Source organism: Oryctolagus cuniculus, chromosome 14 (assembly GCF_964237555.1).
Source record: "Oryctolagus cuniculus chromosome 14, mOryCun1.1, whole genome shotgun sequence".
NCBI lineage: Eukaryota > Metazoa > Chordata > Mammalia > Lagomorpha > Leporidae > Oryctolagus > Oryctolagus cuniculus.
Genome location: NC_091445.1, coordinates 21,545,374 through 21,567,452, shown reverse-complemented (window position 1 = coordinate 21,567,452; position 22,079 = coordinate 21,545,374). Strand labels below are relative to the sequence as shown.

Here is a 22,079-nt window from a genome sequence, read left to right as displayed (position 1 = left end):
CCTGGCTCCTGGCTCCTGCCATCGGATCAGCGCGGTGCACCAGCCGCAGCGCGCCAGCCGTGGCGGCCATTGGAGGGTGAACCAACAGCAAAGGAAGACCTTTCTCTCTGTCTCTCTCACTGTCCACTCTGACTGTTAGAAAATAAAAAATAAATAAATAAATAAATAAATAAATAAATCCTCAATCCATAGACAAAAGATGGCCAATTGAATCCAACAACACATCAGAAAGATCATTCATTTGGGCCAACTGGGATTCAACTCTGGTGTGCAGGGAGGGTCCAACATTCACAAATCAATGTGATACATCACATTAATAAGCAGAAGAACAAAAACGATGTGATTATTTCAATAAGTGCAGAGAAAGAATTTTATAAAATAAATGTTCTTTCATGATGAAAACCTTAAGTAAATTGGATATAAAAGGAACATTCCTCAACACAATCAAGGCAATTTATGACAAACCCATGACCAGCATCTTATTGAATGAGGAAAAGTTGGAAGCATTCCCACTGAGATCCAGAATGAGACAAGGATGCCCACTCTCACCATTGCTATTCAATATAGTCCTAGAAGTTTTAGCCAGAGCCATTAGGCAAGAAAAAGAAATCAAAGGGATACAAATTGGGAAGGAGGAAGTCAAACCATCCCTATTTGCAGATGATATGGTCCTATATATATATGGGAACCAAAAGACTCCATTGAGACTATTGGAACTCATAGAAGAGTTTGGTAAAGCGCCAGGATAAAAAAATCAACACACAAAAATCAATAGTCTTCGTATACAATGTCATAGCTGAGAAAGAACTTCAAAGATCAATCCCATTCACAACAGCTACAAAAAAACTGAATAGCTTGGAATGAATTTAACCAAGGATATCAAAGATCTCTATGATGAGAATTACAAAACATTAAAGAAAGAAATAGAAGAAGACATTTAAAAATAGAAAAATCTTCCATAGTCGTTGATTGGAAGAATCAATATCATCAAAATATCCATATTACTGAAACAATTTACAGATTCAATGCAATTCCAACCAAAATACCAAGGATATTCTTCTCAGATTTAGAAAAAACAAAGCTGGAATCATATGGAAACACAAGAGACCCCAAATAGCTAACGCAATCTTATACAGCAAACACAAAGGTGGAGGCATCACAATACCAGATTTCAATACATACTACAGGACAGTTACAATCAAAATAGCCTGGTACTGGCAAAAAATAGACATATAGACCAATATAGAACAGAATAGAAACTCCAGGAATCAATCCATGCATCTACAACCAACTTATCTTTGACAAGGGAGCTAAAATCAATCCCTGGAGTGAAGACAGTCTCTTCAACAAATGGTGCTGGGAAAATTGGATCTCCAGATGCAGAAGTGTGAAATAAGACCCCTACTTTGCACCTTACACAACAATCCACTCAAAATGGATCAAAGACCTAAATCTATGACCTGATACTATCAAAGAGAATATTAGAGAACATTGGGGAAACCCTGCAAGATATTGGCATAGGCAAAGACTTCTTGGAAAAGACCCCAGAGCCACAGGCAATCAAACCAAAATTGACAAATGAGATTACATCAAATTGTAAAGCTTCTGCACTGCAAAAGAAACTCAACAAAGTGACGTGGCAACTGACAGAATGGAAGAAAATATTTACAAACTATACAACTAATAATAAAGTATTAATAACCAAATTTATAAAGAGCTCAATAAGCTCAACAACAACAAAACAAACAAACCAGTTAAAAAATGGGCAAAAGACTTTATTAACAGGAATTTTTCAAGAGAGGAAATTCAAATGGCCAATAAACACTGGAAAAAAGGTTCAGGATCACTAGCCATCAGGAAAGGCAAATCAAAACCACAATGAGGTTTCACCTCACCCCAGTTAGAATGGATTTCACACAGATATCAACAACAAATGCTGGCCAGGATATGGGGAAAGGGTACCCTAATCCACTGCTGGTGTAAATGTAAACTGGTAAAGCCACGATGGAAGACAGTGTGGTGATACCTCAGAAATCTGAATATAAACCTACCATATGCCCCAGACAGCCCACTCCTGAGAATTTACCCAAGGAAATGAAATCCACATATGAAAAGATTTATCTGTACTGCCATGTTTACTACATGTCAATAGCTAAGATATGGAATCATCCTAGATGTCCATCAGCTGAAGACTGGATAAAGAAAGTATTGGATATGTACACAATGGAATACTACACAGTGGGGAAAAACATGAAATCCTGTCATTTGCAACAAAATGGATACAACTGGAAACCATTATACTTAGTAAAATAAGGCAGTCCCAAAAAGACAAATAGCATATGTTCTCCCTTATCTGTGATAAGTAACAGAGTACCTAAAAAGTAATCTATAGAAGTGATATTGACACTTTGAGATGTGATGATTTTGAAGAGCCCTTGTTAAGGAACAGATTTTTTTTTTTATTTTTCCATACTATTTGTTGAGCTCTTTTCTTAGTGTAGGGTCAATCTTATGAGTATAAAGTAAATTTAAAATAGATATTCATATAAAATAAAAATGTGAATAGGAGAGGGAAGGGGAAAAAGGGTGGAAGTGGGAGTGGGAGGTAGTATAGGGTGGGAAGAATTACTATGTTTCTAAATTTGTATATATGAAATGCATGGCTTGTATACTTTAAATAAAAGGATTCTAAGTTAAGAAAAAATATTGATATTTTAAAAGAAATTTTAGAAGAAAAGTTAGCAAAAGACTATCGCAAGGGCATTTAGGATTCAAACCCCTACATGAAGGATGCACTTAAGATAGTCTGATCTTTACTAGGTTTTCCTAGCCACGCATTATAAGGAATTATCTCTTATAATCTACAGGCAGAGAGACCTGTCTTCAGTCACATTAACTCATCAGCAATGCCTGCATCCCCTGTGTCATACACAGCTTCAAGAGTACAGTTTTTCCCACCAACTATACTTTGGTATTGCCACCAGGGACAAACAATTGAATCTGACGTTCCCTTCAGCTAAATTATTATGTTCTTGGAATTCTAGTTTATGACAGTGACCCAGAAAACTGAAAGAATATTGCCTGCTGCCAACCTTGAAAAATATATCTTATTGAACCCAGTCCTTCGTGGTGTCACTCAGACTCAAATATTAATCCACCCACTTGTCCCAGCTGGCAGTTAGGTTGCAACTAACAAAGATAGATGATAGATAGATAGATAGATAGATAGATAGATAAAAGAAATGTGATTTATGTTTATTTTTCTAAATTCCAAGGCTGTTCAACCATATTCAAATTTTGATAAAAACTTGAAACAAAGCTGTTAAATGTCTTTTGGGATTAATTAATTTTTTAAGATTTGTTTATTTATTTGAAAGTCAGAGTTACAGAGAGACAGAGGCAGAGAGATAGAGAGAGGGGCCCTCTATCTGCTGGTTCACTCCCCAGATGGCCACAACAGCTAGAGCTGCACTGATCTGAAGCCAGGAGCCAAGAGCATCTTCCGGGTCTCCCAAGTGGGTGCAGGGGCCCAAGGACTTGGGCCATCTTCCACTGCTTTCCCAGGACATAGCAGAGAGGTAGATTGGAAGTGCAGAAGCTAGGACTTGAACTGGCGCCCATATGGGATGCTGGCACTGCAGAGGGCAGCATTACCTACTATACCACAGTGTAGGCCCCAGAATTAATTCTTAATAATCAAAAATATGGGGTTCCAGGGTTTTATTGCCACATAAAACAACAATTATTATGGTCTCTCACATTTCTGACTTGAACAACCCAAACTGTTTTGCTCAGAAAGCACCTGGGACTGAAGTTAGTTCAAAGCTCTGTGGAACTGACTCCTCAGACATGGCTGACAACTGATAGTGGACACAGGATGGAACATCAGCTACTGTCCAAGGCTGCTACACACAGCCTCCACAAGTGGCTTTAGCTTTACTACATGTACCTTCCTTCCAAGAGCACCTTTTCTAAAGTAGCAGAAGTAGAAGCTGCTATTTTATTAAAGAGTAGGCCTGAGAACTAGCACAGCAACATCTCTGCTATGTCCTACAGCCAGAGCACTCAAGGAGCTCACCAGGTTCAATGGGAGGGGCTGGAGGCTCCACTTAGCGATGGAGGAGTCAAGAAATTTGTGGATTCCCTTAATTGGTCACACCTGGCTGTATATGCACTGCAGATGCAAGGAACAGCAACGAGATCATTAAAAACCTTTTTTGTATTATTAGATAATTAAACTAAAAGTGATAGTTCAGAACAAAATAATTGACTTTAAATTACTTCAAATGAAGTTCATCTGGCCTCTAAGGAATTACTGAAGTCCTGTTATGGTTATTACATTGTAAGTTATAGAGTTCTCTTCAACAGAAGCAAAAAGCTTGATAATTAAAGTGAGATCCTAAGGTAGCAATAAATATAAAAAATAAAAACTTAATGATTAAATTCAGAATACCCTACATTGTAAGGAAAGAAAAGTGAACAGGTCTTTCATGAAAAGGCAACAAGGAAACATTTAAATTAATACATCCAGATACCACCTGTTCATCATTCAAAGGGAATTTTAAATAGAGATAATGTTTCCCCAGAGATATTCGACATAAACATAAAACATTTGTAAACAAAAGGCACCATGGCACCCACAGGCTGCTTGTCACTCCCATTTTCTCTTTCGGAGCCTCGTGAAGATTGTGTTTCCCTGCTTCCCTTGCAGTGACTTAGGGTTACAGGGTTGAGTCCTTAAATGGATGTAGAATTGATGTCTGCCACTTCCAGATCTAGCCATAGCACAACCTGTGCAGTTCTGCTTGCTTGCTTGCTTCACTTCTCAGCCAGACAGATGAAAGTGATCCAAGGGAGGTCTCCCACTGACTTCTAAGGGTCAACAGAGACAGCTCACCTCTATAGAAATGTGCTGTCTGCATCTGATGTGGCCAAGAAAAACAAACTTCTATTGTGCTAAGCCACCAGCATTCAATATTCTGACTAACACAGGAAGCAAAAGTTAGTGTCTCCCCTCCATCTTCATAGAGACACTATAATCACTCTATTTGGAATTATTAATGTTTCTTAGGAATTCAAAGTTGACAGTTACCAGAGATGTCATTGGCTAATCTATTGTCTGAATACCAGTAACTGTGCACTACCACCAATGAATAAGACACTTATAAATACCCAGACTCAGAAATATACCCTTTGGATCCCGTGTTGCCATGACAACAAGAACCCAATTCCATATCAAAGGGATTGCACACTCCCGTATGAAAAATAAACTTCCCTTCCAAGCAAGGTTTTTTAAATGTCACATGCAGGAAGGAAAATATTGAACCTCTCACACCAAAGCACTGATTACAATCTTTGGTACCATCAATACCAACTTTGACCAACAGTAAAAAAACACTGTGGTTTCTTCAGGTGTCCCTGAAATGTGAGTGCCAGCACAGAATGAAACTTCCAGCTAACATCTCATTTTTTTCTGTCGGTGAATAAAGTAGCTTTTGCATCAATGGTAAAAACCACATAAACTCCATAGTTTCCTCAAAATGAAATACTTTGATCTAATAAACTAACCTTATAAATAAACTCATAGCCCAACAGTCTTCCTTTTCTAAATACACTATTCAAGATTACATGATGGGGGTCAATGATGTGATGCAGTAGGTTAAGCCTCCATCTGTGGCATCCCATATGGACACCAGTTCAAGTCACTGCTGCACCTCTTCCAATCCAGTTCCCTAATGGCCTGGGAAAGCAGTGGAAGATAGCCCAAGGGCTTTAGCCTCTGTGCCCATGTTGGGAACCTGAAGGAAGCTCCTGGTTCCTGGCTTAGGAATGGTTCAGCTCCAGCCATTGCAGCCATTTGGGGAGTGCACTGGCAGATGGAAGATCTCTCTCTCCCTCTCTCTGTCCCTCTCTCTGTCCCTCTCTCTCTCTCCCTCTCTCTCTCTCTATATATATATATATATATCTGCCTCTCAATAAATAAATAAATCTTTTAAAAATGCTCCTTTAAAAAATTACATAATATTGACATTTGATAGTAATATTATAGATACAGGTCATTTCAGAATTGTGCATACTCTTATAGATCATTCACACCAAATTCTTCAGATTGTACAGAATTGAGACTGAATTGCTGGTAACTCAACTAGAGCTATAAGGTTACTTAGTTGTATTGCTATTAATATTCCTATGATTCTACACAACATGACACAGTATACTAAAAGTAGTATGTTATACTGTCTTATAACAATACTGATAATATTGTTTTTGCTGTACAAAAATAAATCATCACTTTCAGCAAATACTTTAGAATGTCTACAAGGTCAATATTATAATCTCTAGGTATTTCTAAAATCTTTTACTGAGATTATGCAGCAGCATATAGCAATAACATCTAAAGTAAAATTCCCAACTGTAAGAAGCTTAATGAAATATGTTGATCTAACAGTTTTAAAATCTATCTTATCCTTTACCATCCTTTGAAAAATGGATATTGTAAACATTCAGACACTTATTAATTGCAAAGAAAACTATCTTACCTAATGAAATGGTTCATTATTATTTATCTAATTTTAAATATAACATAAATTTAAGTGTACCTCTTTATTATCCCAACTATATACATTAACCGAACTATCCTACATTAAAGTCCTATTTTAATGAGCACATAAGAATGATTTTTAATTAAATGGCTGAAGTATCTGAAGTCTAGTTTATGTATTTATAAATGTAATCACACTATTTTATGTTTAGAGTGTTTCTAAGCTGGTTGAAAACAATTCATTTATCCAATTAGGTAGACATGCCACTGAAATTACACTTACTATTAATTTTTTAACAAAAATTTGTTCATGGAAAACATAAAGATGAATTTCAGCTAAGCCCCTATTCAAATTAATGTGAACTCATGATTAATAAAAGTCTAAATATTTTTGCATATTAATTGCAACAACATTTATATGTCAGAAAAGGATTACATATAGGGGAAATGCAAAGAAAACAAAGCTTAAAAGAACTTATAAATAAAATGTCCTTCTTCACTTGCCTCTTTTTAGCTCCAGTTTTTAAACTTTAGCTTTGAAGAATGATAAGTTTAGAAAACAGACCCATCAATATTATGACCCAATAATTCATCATATATTTCAGATAAAGGTAGCAGAGCTAATCTATGGAGAGGGCCAAATATAAGGACTGAGAATGTGTGAGTTTCCTATCTTTCACTGCGATGGGCACCTTCTTTTTGGGGAGTTTTTCTTTCCTCTCTCACTGTCTACCCAGCTAATATCATAGCCCAAAACAGTCGGATCATAAAGCAGACCAATCCCCTTTCAGTTTACCACATACAGGCACACACGCACTGCTGAAATGGAAATTCGGTCTCACTGTCATTATGTAGTTGCCACATATTAGGAACAAGACCTGTACAAAAGCAGAAGCAATGGGTTATATATTCCTACCAGCCATCATATCTTCTATACAACAACATATAATTTGAGTACCTTCTTTGATTTAACCCTTGTTCCATCTTGGTAGAGTTAATATGGCATTGCAAAGGAGTTATCACTCCCATTTGTGCTGCAAAATAGAAATTGTAAATACTCAAATGAGGAAATAACTTGAACAGAAAGATTTATAAATTATCCTTTTATCAATATAATCTTTTCACACACAGCTATGTTGAGTTATTGACAGGATGATATTAATATATGGCACAAATTCTTTCTTGTAGAAGGTCATTATTTCACTTTCATTCATAAATGAAAGTTTTGCAGAGTACAGTATTCTGGGTTGACAGTTTTTTTCTCTTGAGACTTGGCATATATATTGTCATTCACTCCTAGCCTGTAGAGTTTCTGATGAGCAGTCTGCTGTGCATCTCACTGTAGATCCTCCGAAAGCAATCTGGTATTTCTCTTGTGCACATTTTAGAATCTTTTCTTTGTTTTACTGAGGAACATTTGACTACAATGTGTCATGGTGAAGCGCTTTTCTTGTCGTATCTATAAGGAGTTCTTTTTGATCCATGTACTCAGATGTCCCATTCTTTCTCAAAATTAGGGAAGTTTTCTGTAATTATTTCACTGAATATTCCTTCTAATCCATTCTCTATTTCCATGCCTTCAGGAACTCATAAGACCCATATTTTGGACCCTTTGATAGTATTCCATAAACCTCCAACACTGTTTTTAACTTTTCTAATTTCTTTTTTTTTTGGTTTTTTTTTTTTTGGCCTAACTGAAAAATTTCCAAAGATTTGTCTTCTCGCTCAGATATTCTTCCTTCTGACTCACCAAGCCTATTATAAAGGCTTTACACTGTGTGCTTCGTTTGTCATATTGAATTCTTCATTTCTAATATTTCATTTTGATTTCTCTTCAAAATCTCAATTTTGGAGCAGAATTTTTCATTCATGTCATGTATGGATTTCTTTAGTTTGTGGACTTGCTTTTGATTGTTTCTGAGTAACCCTATGATTGATCTTTTGCATTCCATTTCAGGCATTTCATGAATCAGTTCATCTTCACTGCATAATACTGAAGTGACGTTGTGTTCCTTTTGGAGGGTCACGTTGTCCTTATTTTTTCTTTAATTTTTCTGTTTACTTTTAGGCACTTGTAGAGATACTTGATGGGTTTTTTTCCTCTGATGGCTTTTGTCTTTGAACTAGGCCTCTGTGGCTGAGTGGAGTGTCTGCTCTTTCAGTGAACACCCAGAGTTGTGTGCTGGGCATGGCCAGGGAGCTCTGGTCAGTGCACCAGGGCAGGGTGAGTATCCTGGGTGACACCCAAGTTGAGTGTGGTAGATCTCTTTTTTAGCAGGAAGGAGAGGTATGACCACCTCTGTTGGTGTAATCACACCCTCATCTTCTCTCTCCCAAGGTGATCAATGCCCAGGTGTTAGCCCACAGTGGGTACAATACTCATGAGCACTGGAGTATGAACCACACAAAGGATCTGGGCAGGCCTCAGTGTGAGCACAGACACCGTTACAATGACTCATCCTAGGCTATTAAGGTGCTCTGAGCATGTGGAGCCACACATAGCGACTGCCCAGAGACCCAGCTACACCCTGCACCCTCTCGTGCGTGCAGTCAGAGTTCCCACGGTCTCAGCATACAGGGCTCCCACAGTCTTGGAGTGCAGAGAATCTGCTCCACCCCACTAGCCTGTGCTAACCTCAGTGAAGTGGAGATGCTCTCAGAGCCAGCTTCCTGTGGATACTACGCCTAGACGGTTTGAGCTCTGGAGCCTATGATATGATGAGAGGTGAGGGCACCTCACAGTCCTATGGGATATCCATCGGATACGGATATCCCCATAGGATATCCATAGGATACCATACCCCTTCTCAATCCTCCCAGCACAATTCAAAGTCTTTGGGGGACACAGATTCTTCCCTCTCTCGAATCCCTGGACCACACGCATGCACAAGAGCCATTGGCCAGGTGTTGCCTTCTCCCTGCTGGTTGCCAGGTACCCACACCGAGCTGCTGCCTGGGGTACAGCTGACAAGATGGGGTCTTATTCAAGCCAGTTGCTGGGCACAGAGAACATCCACAGCTTCTGTTTATCCCCCAAAATTGCACCTGCCCTCTCTCAGCTAGTTTCTGGGTACTGTTGTTGGAGAGATGGGGTGAGAGAAACATGCCCCCTTTTTGCCACTGGGTTAGCATGTAGCCTATCCCCCCCTTAGGACTCCAGGGCAGACTCACATGGCACTCTCCCTCCAGCTACATCACCAGTGGCATGGGCTGCTGCAGTCTGATCTCACCTCATTCTCCAAAGCTAGCACTTTCTCCAGCTCTTGGCTACTGGGGTCATGTGCTGTGTCCGTGTTCATGGTGCACATCCGTACTTTGCACACAGGTCCACAGCATTCCTCTTCCTTCCATAGAATTTCCACTGTGGTTTTCTCTCTAACTCTCCCCTGATAATATACTTTCTATCCATATATACGTTTATATATATGTATGTATGTATGTGTATATATATATATGTGTGTGTGTGTGTGTGTGTGTATATATATATATGTTTATATATATTTACCCCTAGCCACAAAACTACACCTTTCCCTATTCTGCCATCTTGGAATCTCTCAATATATAAATAAAAATAATAATAAATTATACTAGAGATGAAGATATTTCAATCTCAGTGGAAAAGTTTTTCACACAATCATAAAATTTTATGACTGTTTTTGTGTTTTCTGTTTGATTTAGTTTGGTTTTCAGAATAATACTTCTTGTCCATCTAGTACAATGGGAATCATCAATAAATTACCAGAGTACACACTGAAAACTCAAATTTCATTTTTAAATTTAGTTCTAATTTTAATATAACTGAAGATTAAGTTTGCCCACCATCACCAACAACATTTTCATCAAAATGTGAATATTTTGTGCCAGCATTTTAACATAGCCAATAAAGCCAGCACCGGCAATGCCAGTATCTCGTATGGGTGCTGCTTCAAGTCTCAAATACTCCACTCCTAATCCTGCCCCCTGATAATGCACCTGGAAAAGCAGCAGAAGATGACTCATGTTCTTGGGCCCCTGCACCCACATAGGTGACCTAGAGAAAGCTCCTGGCTCCTGGCTTCAGTCTGAATCAGCCCTAGCCATTGTGACCATTTGGAGAGTGAACCAGCAGAGGGAAGACCTTTTTCTCTCTTTCCCCATTCCCCCATACCTTCTCTCTCCACTCTGCCTTTCAAATAAATAAAATAATTTTTTTAAAAAAAGCAAACATTTAACCCTAATGAGGGGAACACAGAAATCCATCCATCTCCTTATCACATTTAGTTAAGGCTGTGGGGGAGAAAAGGATAGCATTCCCATCGTTCCCTTCACCCTCCATTCCTCCAGAACGTAGCCTGAGCACATCTGCGTTTCTCTATAGGAAAGAAGCAGTCATGATTAAAATATCTGATGTGCAAAACTGAAAATTAATGAGGTGAGAAAAATTGAGAGATTGTGAATAACTCAGCACCTAGGAACTAAACAGGAGTAAATGAGTGTAAATGGCTCCACATTACATGAAAACAAATGGCAGTATACCATGGGTATTTTTCCAGAACTAAGAGAAAATAATCTTCTCAACTCATCTGTTACAGCTAATTTCAGCATTTCCAATATTTTCAATTCTGGATGTGTCTCTCAACACTTCAATGTGTAAAGGAGACACAATGGCTCCTGTCAAACCCTAACCTAAGTCTGTTCCTTAAGGACACTGGCCACCTTCCCCTGACTTCTCTTTTTCATTAAAGTAGAAAATGCCACTCTGGATTAGAAATCCCATTAAGTACAGAGGAGGGACTGGCTTACCAGATTAAGCCACTGCCTGCAGTGCTGGCATCCCATATGGGCACCAGTTCAAGTCCCAGCTGTTCCACCTCCAGTCCAGCTCCCTGCTAATGCACCTGAGAAAGCGGTAGTAGATGGCTCAAGTGCTTGGGCCCCTGCACCCACGTGGGAGACCCAGAAGGAGCTCCTGGCTTCTGGTTTTGGCCTCTCCCAGGCCCAGCCATAGCAGCCATTTGGGGAATGAACCAGCTGATGGAAGATCTTTCTGTGTCTCTCAGTCTCTTCTCTCTCACTGTAACTCTTTCAAATAAATAAAATAAATCTTTTTTCAAAAAACTACAAAATAAAAGGTGCTTCATATGTCTTTAATAATGAACACCTCATATATGATCTATAATGGGGACCTAAAAGGTTTCAGTCCATTTTTAAGATAATTGTTGCTTAAAGACAGAAGCACAACAATAATAAACCACCACCACCACCCACAATTTTACCAAGCCACAGAAAAATTCCAAACCAGACTGGGAATTGAAATGTAGTCCCCCAATGTGAATCATTAAATGGGAAGATTCATTTCCTATATGGAGAGCATTTAAGGACACAGAGTGTATGTCTGGTAAATATATGAATATTTAACTACCTGCCCTAGTGGCACAGTGAGTTAAGCTGCTCCTCATGACACTGCATCCCACATCAGTGAGCCAGTTCAAGTCTACTTCCCATCCAACTCCCAGCTAACGCGCCTGGGAATCAGAGGATGATGGCTCAAGTGCTTGAGCTCCTACCACCCATGTGGGAGACTAGATTGAATTCCTATCTCCTGGCTTCAGTCTGGCTCAGTGCTGGCTGCTGTGGTCATTTGAAGAATGAAACAGTGGATAGATGATGATGATGATGATGATGTGTGTGTGTGTGTGTGTGTGTGTGTGTCTTGTTCTCATTCTGCCTTTCAAATAAGTAAATCTTTTTTTTAAAAAAAATTACACCTCTTGGCCTGCCCTTCCTCCTGTACCACTTTCACAAATAAAACCATACCCTCAGCATTGACATAGATTGGGACCAGACTGAATCTTGATCATTGTCTTAGAATTTTATCTCCTTATTCTGACCAATTATTCATTCTTAATACCTTGCACATATTACCAGCTAACTCTAACACAACAAAAGAAAACCTATAAGTTCTACCAAGAGAATGCCCAACTTTCTATGGTGGTTACATATTGAATATTTCTTTTTAAGAGAATTTACAATACTAGTTCTGTGTAAAGACAAAAAGAAATAGGAATCAGGTCTGGCAACTCAAAAGCATTATCTCATTATTTCAAATAGCAATAGCCTTCCTTCAATTTCTGATTTTTTTTTTACTCTCTAAAAGTCATCTTTAATGTGATAACAGTGTTTTCAAGTTTTTCTTTTTTTTTTTCTTTTACCAAAGGAGACCCTATATGAACCCTGTGGTTTTATTTTTCTCCCAGATGTAGACAACAGTTCAAACCGAGAAAAGAATAAAGCTGAAAAGATAAGAACTAAGACCCACTCTATCGGCTTTGTCTCCTATCATTCTTCACCTGTATTTGATGAATTTTTCTGAAACCCACTGGCTTAAAAATGTATAACTTGCCTTTTTACTCCCCCATTCTTTTATACCTATCCAATATTTCCCAACATGTTACAAACTGCTGCAAATACGAATTGTAATCTTTAATTAACACATATTATTTTCTATTAATAATTTAAACCTATAGGCTATTCATGTGACTAGTTATCTGAGATAAGCGAATAAGCCCTGGAATCAATTTTTTATTTGGTAGACAGAGTTTTCAATAATAGATTTGATAAACTGTGACACTGAGGACCTCTGCTGGCAGTTTGGTGGCATGATTTTCTTTCAAACAATGAGGATATTACCAAGAGGAATGAAATTACCTACTGAATCTAAGGTGTTACTTAGAATTCTTAGTCTTCCTAGGATGTTGTTTATTGTTTCTACCACATATGCAACTATTTGAGTCTTTCATTTCCACAATAACTGGTTCATTTTTTGAATAAATATACAAAAATACATTTTAATAATATTAATATTATAAAGCAAATTAAATTTACTCATAATAACGTGATAGTTGTGTGTGTATACATAGGTGTTGATGTATATAGATAAATGTAGGTGTAGGAGTAGATATATAGATATATATATACACGAGAGAGAGAGAGAGCAAAACATCCTCACAATATACAAAATGGAATTTAATATAAAATGCTATGAGCATAATCACAGACAGGTCTCACTTTTTCAGAAATGAGAGTTGATTCATGTTTAATGTATACCTAGATATCCTTGGGAGGCAAGAATTTACCTAACTGCCTGGAGCAATTACATAAAGCTTGAAAATTATGTACAATTGGTATACAGCAGTTTAAAATTTTTTAAGCTTGAAAGTTGCACCAGTTACTCTTCACTACACTGTACTGCTATCATTCACCCAAGCATTAGTTCTATTACTTATAAGTGCATAGCTTATTACGATGGAAGGGGACCTAAGAAGTCATGTCATCTAACCTTTTTACTTTACAAATTAAAGTATGAGATTTATAAAGAGGAACAATAGCCTCTGCCTCTTCTTGCCTGGTCAGCATGAGACAAGCAAACAACTAGCAAAATAGCACCCAGGAAGATCTGTTCAAACAAGACAGGAAAGGGGACCCAGAGCTGGAGTCACAGGCCACAATAACTCAGCACTGCTTGTGAATACAGAAGACTAATGCATGCCTGCTTCCAAGCATTCAAGCTGCTAGAAGGGAGTTCAAACCTAGGGGTCAGAAATAATAAAAATCTTGACTAACACAAATTAGCACTGAATACATGGCCAGTGGGCACACTTATATGTACTCGATATTGGATAGCCTTGTAATCATCACGGCTATCCTGCAAAATTACCATTGGTGCCATAACCAAGGAAACTGAGACAGAAGGTCAGATCCGTGCAGTGTGGGTCTAAATGCCATGCTCTAACTCCACATTATGAGAAAACACACCAAGCCAAAAAGTGGGTCCCAAAATATCCAACCCAGAATTTTATAAGACTCTGCCTGACTCTGACTGTGACAGAGACATTTTGTAGCCCAATTCTATCATGTCTAGAAGAATTTTTGAAACTTAAAGGCTGGAAGATCCACATAGAGTAGGCTATCTTTCATCTCTGCTATATTACAGACTCACTTGAAAGCCTGCTACAGGTCTAAAATCTACACTCTGAAAAATGCAGGCATGTTTATGACAGAGTAGCAGGTACATACACAATTTTCCATAAAATTTTGTGTTTGGGGGTGGGCATTGTGGCACAGTAAGTTGAACCATCACTTATGATACCCTATCCCATATCAGAATGGCTGCATAGAGTCCCATCAGCGTTTTCTAACCAGCTTTCTCCATTGCACACCCTAGGAAGCAGCAGGTAATGGCTCAAATACTTGAATACATGTCACCCATGTGGGAGACTCATGGATTTCATGGCTCCTGGCCCAGTCTTGCCCAGTTTTGGATGTTGCAGGCATTTGGGGATTGAACTAGTGAATGAAAAATATCTATCTCTCTATCCCACTTTGGTCTTTCAAATTTTTAAGAAAAATCATTGAACTTTCATTCTTAAAACATTTACAATGGAGATCCCAAGATGGCAGAATAGTGATAGAGTAGTCTGATCTAAGCTAGGCAAAAATAGAAAAAAAGTGGAGAAAGTATATTCTCAGTGCAAAGAAACTGCAGTGGAGACTCTGCAGAAGCAGGAGAGATGCCATAGATCTGTATGGAAGGTACAGATGTGCAGCAATGCGCACAGACACAACACATGACCCCAGTTGCCCTGAGCTGGAAAAAACACCAGCTCTGGCAAGCAAGGTGAGGTCAGACTGCACAGATCCATGTCACAGTTGATAATGCCAGAGACAGAGCCTGGTGTATTACACTCTTTGAGTCTAGCCCAAAGCACTGAGGAGAACAGAGTGACTGCTAACCCAGAGGGGGAAAAAAAAGCAGCACATCTCTTCCCAACTCCCCCCACCAAAATAGCTCCCTGCAACCTGCTACGAGAGGGTGGGTGCCATTTTGGGTATAAGTAGGTAGCAGCTGCTGCAGCTCTTGTGTGCACACCCAGCCAACTAGCAAGGACAGTCCTCACCCTGTCAGCAGAGGCAACCACAGGAATCCCTCAGCCTCTCTGTGGACAGGACAGACTAGCAGGGCAGAGTGGATCCTCTTGGACTTCTTGACCATGGGAGCCCTGAGAGCTGAGACTGTGAAAACACTGACACTGTGTGAGAAGATGCAGGGTGTGGCTGGATCTCTGGGTAGTCACTGTGAGTGGCTCCACATGCTCAGAGCTCCCTGATGGCCTGAGGTGAGTCACTGCTGTGGGATCTGGGCTCACACTGAGAACTGCACAGATCCTTGGTGCAGTCTGTGTGAAGGACAGCTGAGAATTACACCTACTGAGGGCTGACACCTGGGCAGTAATCACCTTGGAAGAGAGGAGTTGAGGGTATGATCAAGTCAATAGAGGTGACCATACCCCCACACATACTTCTGTTAAAGAGATATATCATTTCCAACTTGGGTGTCACCCCTGATACTCACCCCACTCTGGAGCACTCATCAGAGCTCCCTGGCCACATCCAGCACACAATTCTGGGTATTCACTGAAAGAGGAGACATTCCATTAAGCCATAGAGGTAAAGTTCAAAGAAAAAACCCATCAGCAGAAAAAAAAGTATCTCACAAATGCATAAAAATAAATTCAGAAATGCAAGAAACATAAAGGAAGACAACACAAACCCCCAAGGAGCACAACGCTTCAATATTAGAATGTGAAGATCAAGAGATTGATAAAACGCCTGACACAGAAGTCAAAAGACTAATCACAGGATAACTCAGAAGCAATCAGAAGCAAATCCATAAACTAAAGAAAACCATACATGACATGAATGAAAAATTTTCCCCTGAAATTCAGATTTTAAAGAGAAATCAAAATGAAATATTAGACATGAGGAATTCAAAAGATAAAAAATATGTAGTAGAAAGCCTAAACAACAGATTCAGTGAGGCAGAAGAAAGATTATCATAGCTAGAAGACAAATTTTTGGAAATTTTTCAGTCAGAGAAAAAAGAAGAAATTAGAAAAATTAATAACAGTGTTGGAGATTTATGATATATTACCAAATGACCCAAATACAAGTCTTAGGAGTTCCTGAAGGTATGGAAAGAGAGAATGCATTAAATGGGTTATTCAGTGAAATAATTACAGAAAACTTTCTAAATTTGGAGAAAGAAAGAGGCATCCAGGTACAGGAAACACATAGAACTCCTAATAGACACGACATAAAGATCTTCAACATGACACATTGCAGTCAAACTTTCAACAGTAAAACATAAAGAAAAGATTCAAAAGTGTATACAAGAGAAACATCAGATTACTTTCAGAGGATCTCAAATTAGCCTCACAGCTGAATTCTCATCAGAAACCCTACAAGAGAGAATGAAGAACCATAGTCCAAGTCTTAAAAGAAAAAGCTATCAACCCAGAATACTGTACCCTGCAAAGCTCTCATTTATGAATGAAGGTGAAATAAACATTTCCCATAACAAATAGAAATTGAAAGAATTTGTCACTACTTATCCAGCCTTGCAAGATGCTTAACGATGTCCTACACACAGAAACACACAAAGATGGTCATCATTATGAAAGAATGTAAAGGCAGAAAATTTCGCAGTAAAATACAAAGGAAATCCTAAGCAAACAATAGGAATATTTACCAAAAAAATGGCAGGACCTATTTGTTACTTATGAATAGTAACCTTGAATGTAAATGGCTTCAACTGTCCAGTTTAAAGTTACAGACTGGCTGAATGAATTAAAAAACAAGACCCAGCTATTTGCTGCCTACAAGAAACACACCTCACCAACAAAGAAACATGCAGACTGAAAGTGAAAGGATGAAAAAAGGTATTTTATGCCAACAGAAACCAAAAAAGAGCTGGTATAGCCACCCTAATATCAAAAAAAATAAATTTTAACACAAAAGCTCCTAAAGGAGACAAAGAAGGGCACTGTGTAATGATTAAGAGATCAACTCAACAGGAAGCTGTGACTATAATAAATGTATATGCACCCAATTACAGAATGTCTGGCTATTTAAAAGAAATATTAAAGGAAGACATAAACTCACATACAATAGTAGTGGAGGACTTCAGTACCCCACTTTCAGCAACGGACAGATAAACCAGAAAGAAAATCAGCAAAGAAACAACAGAGCTAATCAACATATAGACCAAATGGACCTAACAGATATCTATGGAACTTCTCATCTCACAGTGGCAGAATACACATTCTTCTCAGCAGTGCACAGAAGTTTCTCTAGGATAGACCACATGCTAGGCCCTAAAGCAAGTCTCAACACATTCAAAAAAATCAAAATCATACCATGCATCTTCTCTGACCACAATGAAATTAAATTGGAAATCAACAGTCCAAGGATTTCTAGAACATATGCAAATGCATGGAGACTGAACAACATGCTCCTGAATGAACAGATCATAAAAGAAATTAAAAAATTTATGGAAACAAATGAAGATGACAACAACACATATCAAAAGTTAAAAGATATAGCAAAAGCAGTGATAAGAGGGAAGCTTATAGACCTGTATGCCAGCAAACAGGAAAACCTATCAGAAATGGATAGATTCCTGGACACATGCAATCTACCAAAATTGAACCATGAAGACATCGAAAACCTAAATAGACCCATAACTGAAACAGAAATTGAAACAGTAATAAAGGCCCTCCCAACAAAGAAAAGCCCAGGACCAGATGGATTCACTGCTGAATTCTACCAGACATTTAAAGAAGAACTAATCCCATTTCTTCTCAAACTATTCAGAACAATCGAAAAAGAGGGAATCCTCCCAAATTCTTTCTATGAAGCCAGCATCACCTTAATCCCTAAGCCAGAGAAAGATGCAGCACTGAAAGAAAATTACAGACCAATATCCCTGATGAACATAGACGCAAAAATCCTCAATAAAATTCTGGCCAATAGAATACAACAACACATCAGGAAAATCATCCACCCAGACCAAGTGGGATTCATCCCTGGTATGCAGGGATGGTTCAACATTCGCAAATCAATCAATGTGATTCACCACATTAACAGACTGCAGAAGAAAAACCATATGATTATCTCAATTGATGCAGAGAAAGCATTTGATAAAATTCAACACCCTTTCATGATGAAAACTCTAAGCAAATTGGGTATAGAAGGAACATTCCTCAATATAATCAAAGCAATCTATGAAAAACCCACAGCCAGCATCCTATTGAATGGGGAAAAGTTGGAAGCATTTCCACTGAAATCTGGCACCAGGCAGGGATGCCCACTCTCACCACTGCTATTTAACATAGTTCTGGAAGTTTTAGCCAGAGCCATCAGACAAGAAAAAGAAATCAAAGGAATACAAATCAAGAAGGAAGAAGTCAAACTATCCCTCTTTGCAGACGATATGATTCTGTACTTAGAGGATCCAAAGAACTCTACTAAGAGACTATTGGAACTCATAGAGGAGTTTGGCAAAGTGGCAGGATATAAAATCAATGCACAAAAATCAACAGCCTTTGTATACACAAGCAATGCCATGACTGAGAAAGAGCTGCTAAGATCAATCCCATTCACAATAGCTACAAAAACAATCAAAAACCTTGGAATAAACTTAACCAAGGACGTTAAAGATCTCTACGATGAAAATTACAAAACCTTAAAGAAAGAAATAGAAGAGGATACCAAAAAATGGAAAAATCTTCCATGCTCATGGATTGGAAGAATCAACATCATCAAAATGTCCATTCTCCCAAAAGCAATTTATAGATTCAATGCAATCCCAATCAAGATACCAAAGACATTCTTCGCAGATCTAGAAAAAATGATGCTGAAATTCATATGGAGGCACAAGAGACCTCGAATAGCTAAAGCAATCTTGTACAACAAAAACAAAGCCGGAGGCATCACAATACCAGACTTCAGGACATACTACAGGGCAGTTGTAATCAAAACAGCATGGTACTGGTACAGAAACAGATGGATAGACCAATGGAACAGAATTGAAACACCAGAAATCAACCCAAACATCTACAGCCAACTTATATTTGATCAAGGATCTAAAACTAATTCCTGGAGCAAGGACAGTCTATTCAATAAATGGTGCTGGGAAAACTGGATTTCCACGTGCAGAAGCATGAAGCAAGACCCCTACTTTTCACCTTACACAAAAATCCACTCAACGTGGATTAAAGACCTAAATCTACGTCCTGACACCATTAAGTTATTAGAGAACATTGGAGAAACCCTTCAAGATATTGGCACAGGCAAAGAATTTCTGGAAAAGACCCGGGAGGCACAGACAGTCAAAGCCAAAATCAACTATTGGGATTGCATCAAATTGAGAAGTTTCTGTACTGCAAAAGAAACAGTCAGGAGAGTGAAGAGACAACCGACAGAATGGGAAAAAATATTTGCAAACTATGCAACAGATAAAGGGTTAATAACCAGAATCTACAAAGAGATCAAGAAACTCCACAAAAACAAAACCAACAACCCACTTAAGAGATGGGCCAAGGACTTCAATAGATATTTTTCAAAAGAGGAAATCCAAATGGCCAACAGGCACATGAAAAAATGTTCAAGGTCACTAGCAATCAGGGAAATGCAAATCAAAACCACAATGAGGTTTCACCTCACCCCGGTTAGAATGGCTCACATACAGAAATCTACCAACAACAGATGCTGGCGAGGATGTGGGGAAAAAGGGACACTAACCCACTGTTGGTGGGAATGCAAACTGATCAAGCCACTATGGAAATCAGTCTGGAGATTCCTCAGAAACCTGAATATAACCCTACCGTTCGACCCAGCCATCCCATTCCTTGGAATTTACCCAAAGGAGTTTAAATTGATAAACAAAAAAGCGGTCTGCACCCTAATGTTTATTGCAGCACAATTCACAATAGCCAAGACCTGGAACCAACCTAAATGCCCATCAACGGTAGACTGGATAAAGAAATTATGGGATATGTATTCTTTAGAGTACTATACTGCAGTAAGAAACAACGAAATCCAGTCATTTGCAACAAAATGGAGGAATCTGGAACACATCATGCTGAGTGAAGTAAGCCAGTCCCAAAGGGACAAATACCATATGTTCTCCCTGATCGGTGACAACTGACTGAACACCAAAAAGGAAACCTCCTGAAGTGAAATGGACACTATGAGAAATGGTGACTTGATCAGCATAGCCCTGACTGCTAATGGACAACTTAATACATTATCCCTCATAGTATTTTTTTTTTGTCTGTTCTACTTAATATGACTGGTTTAATTCTGTAATTATCACACAGTTATTCTTAAGTGTTGAAAATTAACTGAAATGTGATCCCTGTTAAACATAAGAGTGGGAATAAGAGAGGGAAGAGATGTATAATTTGGGGCATGCTCGGGCTGACTTGCCCCAATTGGTAGAGTTGGAAACATACCAGGGGATTCCAATTCAATCCCATCAAGGTGGCATGTGCCAATGCCATCTCACTACTGCAAGTGATCAATTTCAGTTCACAATTGATCATAATGAAAGGACTAAGAGTCAAAGGGAGCACATAAACAAGTCTAGTATCTGCTAACACCAACCGATAGAATAAATAAAGGGGAGAGTGATCCAACATGGGAAGTGAGATACTCAGCAGACTCATAGAATGGCGGATGTCCTAAATAGCACTCTGGCCTCAGAATCAGCCCTAAAGGCACTCGGATCTGGCTGAAAAGCCCATGAGAGTATTTCAGGCATGGAAAGCCAAGACACTCTGGCAAAAAGATCTCTGTGAGTGAGATCCCAGTGGAAAGAACAGGTCTTCAAAGAGGGAGGTGCCTTTCTCTGAAGGGAGGAGAGAACCTCCACTTTGACTATGACCGTGTCTAAACAAGATAAGAGTCGGAGAACTCAAGGGGCTTCCATAGCCTTGGAAACTCATGACTGGTGCATAGGGAGATTACTGATGCCATAAACAGGAGTGTCAATTGGTAAAGTCAACAACAGGAGTCACTGTGCACTTACTCCTCATGTAGGATCTCTGTCCTTAATGTGCTGTACACTGAGGCTTAATGCTATAACGAGTACTCAAACAGTATATTTCACTTTGTGTTTCTATGGGGGTGCAAACGACTGAAATCTTTACTTAATGTACACTAAACTGATCTTCTGTAAAAAAAAAAAAAAAAGAAAAAGAAAGAAAGAAAGAAATTATCAATTCCCAACTTGACTCTCACTGGGATTAAACATGACAATAGGTCTGATCTGATTTCATCATCATTTAAAAAAAATCATCTATTATTTTTCACTTTATGTTTCTGTGTGGGAGCAAACTGTTGAAATCCTTACTTAAGGTATACTAAGCTGATCTTCTGTATATTAAGATAATCGAAAATGAATCTTGATGTGAATGGAAGGGGAGAGGGAGTGGGAAAGGGGAGGGTTGTGGGTGGGAGGGACGGTATGGGGGGGAAGCCATTGTAACACATGAGTCGTACTTTGGAAATTTATATTCATTAAATAAAAGATTAAAAAAAAAAAAAGAGGGAAGCTTATAGCAATTAGTGCCTATATCAAGAAATTGAAAAGGCACCAAATAAATAAACTATCAATGCATATCAAGGATCTAAAAAAGCAACAGCAAACCCAACCAAA

General features: G+C 38.6%; 1 long non-coding RNA gene across 2 annotated transcripts in view; it reads right to left on the bottom strand.

The window, feature by feature from the left end:
* LOC127492777 (uncharacterized) overlaps positions 1-22,079 on the bottom strand; it is a 125,761-nt gene that overhangs the window by 65,990 nt on the left and 37,692 nt on the right. For both annotated transcript variants that reach the window (XR_011381947.1, XR_011381948.1), the window contains exon 2: positions 7,500-7,575. This is a non-coding gene — a long non-coding RNA (uncharacterized lncRNA). The remainder of the gene's footprint in view (positions 1-7,499; positions 7,576-22,079) is intronic.